Source organism: Somniosus microcephalus, unplaced genomic scaffold, assembly GCF_052327205.1.
Source record: "Somniosus microcephalus isolate GS21.2 unplaced genomic scaffold, FLI_Smic_1.0 unresolved_chr8, whole genome shotgun sequence".
Classification (NCBI taxonomy): domain Eukaryota; kingdom Metazoa; phylum Chordata; class Chondrichthyes; order Squaliformes; family Somniosidae; genus Somniosus; species Somniosus microcephalus.
The window spans coordinates 45,523,417-45,531,020 of record NW_028225186.1 but is presented as its reverse complement, the minus strand read 5'-3'; the positions used below and the strand labels follow the sequence as shown (position 1 = coordinate 45,531,020).

At 45.3% G+C, this 7,604-nt stretch overlaps 1 non-coding gene across 1 annotated transcript; it reads right to left on the bottom strand.

The window, feature by feature from the left end:
- Positions 1-7,016: 7,016 nt before the first annotated feature.
- trnas-cga (transfer RNA serine (anticodon CGA)) lies at positions 7,017-7,097 on the bottom strand. The gene has a single exon. It is a non-coding gene; the product is annotated as a tRNA-Ser (tRNA).
- Between the last annotated feature and the right edge of the window lie 507 nt (positions 7,098-7,604).

Sequence of the window (7,604 nt, the reverse complement as noted above, 5' to 3'; positions counted from 1 at the left end):
AAAAACAGGAAGGCAGATTATTATCTGAACGTCAATTGATTGGGACAATGGGAAGTGCAACTAGTCCTGGGTGTCCTTGTGCACCAGTCGCTGAAGGTAAGCATGCAGGTGCAGCAGGCGCTTAAGAAGGCAAATGGTATGTTGGCCTTCGTAGCGAGAGGGTTAGAATGCAGGAACAAGGATGTCTTGCTGCATTTGTACAGGGCCTTGGTGAGACCACATCTTGAGTATTGTGTGCAGTTTTGGTCGCCTTATCTGAGGAAGGATGTTCTTGCCATGGAGGGAGTGCAGTGAAGATTCACCAGACTGATACCTGGGATGGTAGGAATGACGTATGAGGAGAGTTTGGGTCGATTGTTCTTATACTCGCTGGAGTTTAGTAGAATGAGAGGTGACCTCATTGATACTTATAAAATACTAACAGGACTAGACAGACTAGATGCAGTAAGGATGTTCCCGATGGCCGGGGATTCCAGAATCAGTGGTCACAGTATAAGGATAAGGGGTAAGCCATTTAGGACAGAGATGAGGAGGAATTTCTTCACCCAGAGAGTGGTGAACCTGTGGAATTCTCTAACACAGAAGGCAGTTGAGGTAAATTCATTAAATATATTCAAGAAGGAGTTAGATATATTTCTTAAGGCTAAAGGGATCAAGGGATATGGGGAGAAGGCAGGGACAGGGTACTGAATTTGGATGATCAGCCATGATCTCATTGAATGGTGGAGCAGGCTCGAGGGGCCGAATGGCCTACTCCTGCTCCTATCTTCCATGTCTCTATGTTTCTATGTTTCTATGAGTCCTTACAGCAAGTGTGGTGGGGGGAAGTGTGGTCCAGATAGCTGTGGGAGTCACAGGGCTTATAGTGGATGTTGGTCGATTGCCTATCCCCAGAAATGGAGACAGAGAAGTCGAGGAAAGGAAGGGAAGAGTCGGAGATGGACCATGTGGAGGTGAGGGAAGGGTGGAAATTGGAAACAAAATGAAATAAATAATCTAGTTCAGGGCGAGTGCAGGAAACAGCACCAATACAGTAATCGATGTATCGGAAAAAGAGGTGAGGAAGGGGACCTGAGTAGGAGTGGAGCAAATAATGTTCCACATGTCCCACAAAAAGGCAGGCATAGCTGGGGCCCATGGAGGTACCCATAGCAACACCTTTAATTTGGAGGAAGTGAGTGGAATCAAAGGAGAAGTTGTACAATGTGAGAGCAAGTTCAGCCAGGTGGATGAAGGCGGTGGTGGATGGGGACTGGCGGGGCCTCTGTTCAAGGAAGAAGTGGAGCCGCTTAAGGCCGTCCTGGTGGTGGATGGAGGTGTAGAGGGAATGGACATCCAGAGTGGAAAGGTGACGTTTGGGGCCAGGAAATTGGAAACTGTTAAAGTACGGAGGGTATTGGAAGAGTCGCGCATGTAGGTGGGAAGGGACTGGACAAGTCGAGAAAAAATAGAGTGAAGATACGAATAAATCAGTTCTGTGGAGCAAGAACAGGCTGCAACAATTGGTCAACCAGGGCAGTCCTGTTTGTGGATCTTGGGAAGGTTGTGGAAGTTGGCAGTGCAGTGTTGAGGAACTGAGAGATTGGCGGCCATGGGGGGAAGATCTCCAGAGGAGATGAGGTCAGTGACTGTCTTGGAAACAATTGCTTGATGTTCAGTAGTGGGGTCATGGTCCAGGGGGAGGTAGGAGGAACTGTCAGAGAGTTGCCGTTCAGCCTCTGGATGATAGAGGATGGTTCTCCAAACAACAGCACCACCTTTGTTAGCAGGTTTAATGACAATGTTAGGGTTGGATCGGAGAGAAAGGAGTGCTGCAAGTTCAGAGGGAGTTAGGTTGGAGTGGGTGAGGGGAGCAGGGAACTGGAGATGGCCGATGTTATTTCAGTCCCATTCTTTGCACTCCAAACCAACAGAGAGAGTAGACAATGGTAATGCAGTAGATGTAATTTATCCGGATTTTCAGAAGGCCTTCGATATCGTACCCATAATAGACTGATGAACAAGGTCAGAGAATTCAGAGTCAGGTGAGAAGTAGCGGAATGGATTGCTGGCTGGCTTAAGGAGAGAAGGCAGATACTCCAACTACCGGGTAGCTTATTCACAGTGGCAGAAGGTGGGTAGTGGTGTTCCACAAGTATCTGAGCTGGAGCCACTGCTGTTCGCAATTTGTATTAACGATTTAGATATAGTAATCAGAAACACAATTTATAAATTTGCAGATGACACCAAATTGGGGTGATATTCAATACTGAGGAGGACTGCATCAAGTTACAGGAGGACATTAATAAACTTGCAGAATGGGCATGGAATCGGCAAATGAATTTGAACACAGATAAGTGTGACGTATTTCATTGTGTTAGGAAGAATAGGGAGGTCACTTATTTCTTGGAGGGTGTGAGTTTAGGTGGGGTAGAGGAACAAAGGGATCTCGGAGTACAAATACACAAATCACTGAAAGTTGTTCCATATATAAAGCAAACCAAGCACTACGGTTTATTTCTCGAGGGTAGAAATGAAAAGTAGGGAAATTATGCTAAACCTGTAACAAACCAAGGGTACAGAGAAGATTTACAAGGAAGATACCAGAAATGTGAGGGTATACATATCAGGAAAGAATTTACGGGCTGGATCCCTTTTCTCTTGAAAGAAGAAGGCTGAGAAGTGTGCTAATAGAGATCTTTAAAATTATGAAAGGTTTTTATAGAGTGAATATAGAGAGAATGTTTCCACTTGTGGGGAAGAGCATAACTAGAGGCCATCAATATAAGATAGTCAGCAAGAAATCCAATCGGGAATTCAGCAGAAACTTCTTTACCCAGAGTGCTGAGAATGTGGAGCTCGCTACCACAGGGAGTGGTTGAAGCGAATTGCATAGATGCATTTTAGGGGAGGCTAGGTAGGCACATGAGGGAGAAGTGAACAGAGGGTTATGCTGATAGATTTAGATGAGGAAAGACGGGAGGAGGCTCGAGTGGAGCATAAACGTCGGCATGGACTGGTTGGACCGAACGGTCTGTTTCTTGCGATATGTTAATAATGAGTGATTAAACCCCGGGATTGTATTTATTTCAGTTCTATTCTTTGCACTCCAAGCCAATAAGCGGCTGTGAACCGGTCACTGATTGAAATATGAGAAGTCCCGATGGATCTGGAATTGTTCATTTAATGTTGGAAACGCTACACAGGTCATAACTCAGGATTTCCAGCTTTGCTTCAAAGTATTACAGGTCCCGTGTGAGTTTCCATCCAAACTTTTCAACAAATAACAAAACTGCCCTCTCTAACAAGAAGCAAACAATTCTTACGGGTGCCGAACCCGCGACATTGCCGTTATTTGCACCACAGTCTAACCAACTGAGCTAACCAACTTCTTGGATTTTCTTATTCAGTTTATTTATGGTTGATTTTCCTTTTTTGTCGGCTCATTCACTTTTTTCTCAGTAGGCTCTAAAAGAAACATTTGTATTGATAGAGTCTTTTATAAGAATGGTTACTGCACAGGAGGAGGCCATTCGGCCCGACGAGCCCGTGCCGGTTCTCTACAAGATCACTTCAGCTTGTCCCACTCACCCGCCCTTTCCCTGCAGCCCTGCAATGTTTTTCCCTTTTGAATGCCACTCTTGAATCTGCCTGCACCATCCTTTCAGTCACTGCACTCCTGATCATGACCACAACATTTGTATTTCTTTATAGAAGCGGGGGCACTGCAGTAAAATAAAGCAAATTGCAGCAGATGCTGGTTCTGGAATTGTTCATTAAATGCTGGAAACTCTCCACAGGTCAGGGAACATCTGTGGACGTCGAAACACAGCGTTAACCTTTCAGGTCCATGAGCTCTCGGCAGAACTAACTCGGCAGCTTTGCATCAAAATATTACAGGTCCCATGTGACTCTCCTTCCAAAGTTTTTAAGCTGCTCAAAAAGAACAAGAAGAGACTAACCTCAAAACAAAAATATTAATGGCCCATACGGGGATCGAACCCGCAACCTTGGCGTCATTAGCATCACGCCCTAACCAAATGAACTAACCGGCCATCGGATTTGGCGCATATCTATAAGCTTATATTTTCGAGACTCCATCTGACAATTTCCTGTATTAATCTTTCAGCATACAACCTGCAGTTGTCAATCATACACTATCCGATCGGCAAATACTGTACATATGTCACTCTGTGCCACACATGACAACAGCCAACACAAGTGCCAGGCAATGGCCAGCTCCAACAAGCGAAAGTCGAACCACCGCCCCTTCACATTCAACAGCATAACCATCACCGAATCCGCTACCACCATCATCAACAGCAACTTGCATTTATATAGCACCTTTAACGTAGTTAAACGTCCCAAGGCGCTGCACAGGAGTATTTTCAGGCAAAACATTTGACATCAATCCACATAAGGAGAAATTAGGGCAGGTGACCAAAAGCTTGGTCAAAGAGATAGGTTATAAGGAGCGTCTTAAAGGAGGAAAGAGAGGTGGACATGTTTAGGGAGGGCAATTCCAAAGCTTAGGTTGGGAAAGGTTGAGCGATTATACTCAGGGATGCTCAAGAGGGCAGGATTAGAGGAGTGCAGATATCTCAGGGCGTTGTGGGGCTGAAGGAGATTACAGAGATAGGGAGGGGTGAGGCCATGGAGGGAATAGAAAAGCAAAATATTATTAAAATGCAGAGAGACTACAGAATGCTGCGGTTAAGAAGGATCTAGGTGTCCTCGTACATGAAACACAAAAAGTTAGCATGCAGTAATTAAGTAGGCAAATGGAATGTTGGCCTTTATTGCAAGGGGCATGGAATATAAAAGTAGGGAAGTCTTGCTACAACTGTACAGGTGAGGCCACGCCTAGAGTACTGCATACATTTTTGTTCTCCTTATTTAAGGAGGGATATACTTGCATTGGAGACAGTTCAGAGAAGGTTCTCTAGATTGATTCCTGGGATGAAGTGATTGTCTTATGAGGAAAGGTTGAGCAGGTTGGGCCTATACTCATTGGGAGTTAGAAGAATGAGAGGTGATCTCATTGAAACATATAAGATTCTGAGGGGGCTTGACAGGGTAGATGCTGAGAGGTTGTTTTCCCTCATGGGGGAATCTAGAATCAGGTGGCATAGTTTCAGAATAAGGGTTTGTCCATTTAAGACGCAGATGAGGAGGAATTTCTTCTCTCAGAGGATTGTGAATCTTTGGAATTATCTACCCCAGAGAGCTGTGGAGCCTGAATCATTGATTATATTCAAGCCTGAGATAGACAGACTGTTGAACTATCGGAGAGTCAAGGGTTAAGGGGGAACAGGCAGAAAAGTGGAGTTGAGGCCCAGATCAGATCAGCCATGACCTTATTGAATGGTGAAGCAGGTGCGAGGGGCCAAATGGCCTACTCCTGCTCCTATTTCTTATGTTCTTATGTTCCTATAAGGGCAGCAGGTGCATGGGAACGCCACCACCTCCAAGTTCCCCTTCAAGTTACACAACATCCCGACGTGAAAATATATCTCCATAACTTCATCGTCGCTTGGATAAAATCCTGGAAATCCCTCCCTAACAGTACGATTGGAGTACCTTCACCTCATTGACTGCAGCGGGTCAAGATGGCTTCTCACTACCACCTTCTCAAGGGCAATTCGGGATGGGCAATTAATGCTGGCCTTGCCAGCAGCGATGCCCAAATCCTAGGAACAAATTAAATTAAATTAAAATAGTCACGACTGGATGTGGCAGGATTGCAGAGCTTTGATCTGATCCGTTGGTTGTTGGATCGCTTCGCTCTGTCGACACATGCGGTTTCCATAGCTTAGCATGTGTGTAGTCCTGTGTTTTAGCTTCATGAGGTTGGCACCTCATTTTAGATACGCCTGGTGCTGCTCCTGAAATGCTCTTCTTCACTCCTCATTGAACCAGGGTTGGTCCCCTGTCTTGATGCTAATGGTAGGGTGAGGGATATGCCGGTCCATAAGGGTACCGATTGTGGTGGAATACAATTCCAAAACTGAGGCCCCCTCTGCCCATTCGGGTGGACATAAAAGATCCCATGGCACTATTGGAAGAAGAGCAGGGGGTGGTGAGCTTTACCCCGCTGTCCTGTCGCCAAAATTTATCCTCAAATCAACATCACTAAAACAGGTTATCCTCGATTATCACATTGTTGGAGCTTACTGTGCACAAATTGGCTGCTGCTGTTTTTCCTACATTACAACAGTGACTACAACTTCATTGGCTGTAAAGTGCTTTGAGACGTCCTGAGGTGAAAGGCACTGTTGAAATCAGAGTCTTTCTTTTACAGCCTTCGAAGTCAACTGACAAAAACCAAAAATCAACATAAATTGAATTTAACAGCAAATTGTGTGAAGTCAGGCCGGTTAGCTCAGTAGGTTAGAACGTATTGCTAATCCCGCCAAGGTCGCGGGCTCGGTCCCGGTGCGGGCCATTTACTTTTTGATGGTGTGGGTAGTTTCTTAATTTTGCGATTTGCTGAAAAGATTGGAGCTGCAATACTTTGAAGCAAAGCTTCAAAACCTTAGTTCTGCCGAGAGCTCAAGGAACTGGAAGGTTGACCCTGTATTTCTCTGTCCACAGATGTCATCTGATCTGCAAGCTACTGCTAGTGCCCGCGTGGCCGAATGGATAAGGCATCTGACTTTGCTACTAATCCTTGAGGTTATCAGAAAATTGCAGGTTTGAGTCCTGTCGTAGTCTTATTACACACTTTTTAATTTGTGTTCAGTTTTATAAAACCAAACCGTGTTCCCACTTAGTAGCTGAAGGTGAATCCCTACCAAACGCTGCAGGGCTCTTTATTAATTGGTTTTTTGCTGCTGCTTTGCCTGTGTATTGCTCACTAGTTCCCAACAAATCCACAATATCTAACTAATGCCGATAATTTATTAATGTTTCAATTGGAACAACAGCTTTGGGTTAATCAGTGTAATAAAGTGCAGTGGAGGGAATTCTGATCAATTTCGGGGCCAGTGATCGCCACAGGGAGCAGATGAAATAAAATAAAGAATCTGCATCAAAGTCGCTGCGAGCAGCTTCGAACCTGTGCGGGGAAACCCCATTGGATTTCGAGTCCAATGCCTTAACCACTCGGCCATCGCAGCTGCACATTAGCTGTATGAAAATACTTCCTACTGTGAGTGAGTCAGGAAATAGTTCAGAGAAGACAGGTCACAACAACTCACCGATAAATCCATCAGGGAATTCAGGATTAACTTCTTTGCCCAAAGAGCGCTGAGAATGCAGTAGTTCAGGCGAATACTGCAGATGCGTTTAAGAGGAAGGGAGAAAGGAATAGAAGGATATGCTGATAGGACTTTTTTAAATTCGTTTATGGGATGCTTGTGCGCTGTCAAGACCAGCATTAAATTCCCATCCCTAATTGCCCCTTCAGAAGGTTGTGGTGAGACGCCTTCTTGAACCGCTGCAGTCCGTGTGGTGAAGGTGCTCCCACAGTGCTGTTAGGGAGGGAGTTCCAGGATTTTGACCCAGCGACGATGAAGGATCGGCCGAAATACTTCTAAATCAGGATGGTGTGTGACTTGCAGGGGAACTTGGAGGTGGTGGTGTTCCAATGCGCCTGCTGCCCTTGTCCTTCTAGGTGGAAGAGG